Source organism: Triticum aestivum, unplaced genomic scaffold, assembly GCF_018294505.1.
Source record: "Triticum aestivum cultivar Chinese Spring unplaced genomic scaffold, IWGSC CS RefSeq v2.1 scaffold133450, whole genome shotgun sequence".
Lineage (NCBI taxonomy): Eukaryota > Viridiplantae > Streptophyta > Magnoliopsida > Poales > Poaceae > Triticum > Triticum aestivum.
Genome location: NW_025228201.1, coordinates 83,193 through 83,476, shown reverse-complemented (window position 1 = coordinate 83,476; position 284 = coordinate 83,193). Strand labels below are relative to the sequence as shown.

Below are 284 nucleotides of genomic sequence, written 5' to 3'. Positions count from 1 at the left end.
CACACACATAACTCTGTTATTATGAGGTGTTGAGTTAAGCATATGCGTAAAACATGGCAAAGAATGATAAAGGAACCAAACGAGTCGTGCATGCGAGAGCAACATGAAACCGTGCGGATATCAATGTTGGGTGGGAGGGTGGTAGATGGTAATCACAGACTAGGGGTGTTCGCCACCGTAGTAGGTGGGCATGTGAGGGATGAAATGGTACTCCGGGTGGGATGTGGCTTGGGCTCCCACTTGGTGACATGGGCTTCTTGTGGTGGAAGTTTTCACCTGCCTCT

General features: G+C 49.3%; 1 protein-coding gene across 1 annotated transcript in view; it reads right to left on the bottom strand.

Annotated features, from left to right (window-relative positions):
- LOC123173682 (proline-rich protein 4-like) overlaps positions 1-284 on the bottom strand; it is a 13,570-nt gene that overhangs the window by 12,732 nt on the left and 554 nt on the right. The gene's annotated exons all lie outside the window — the stretch shown is intronic.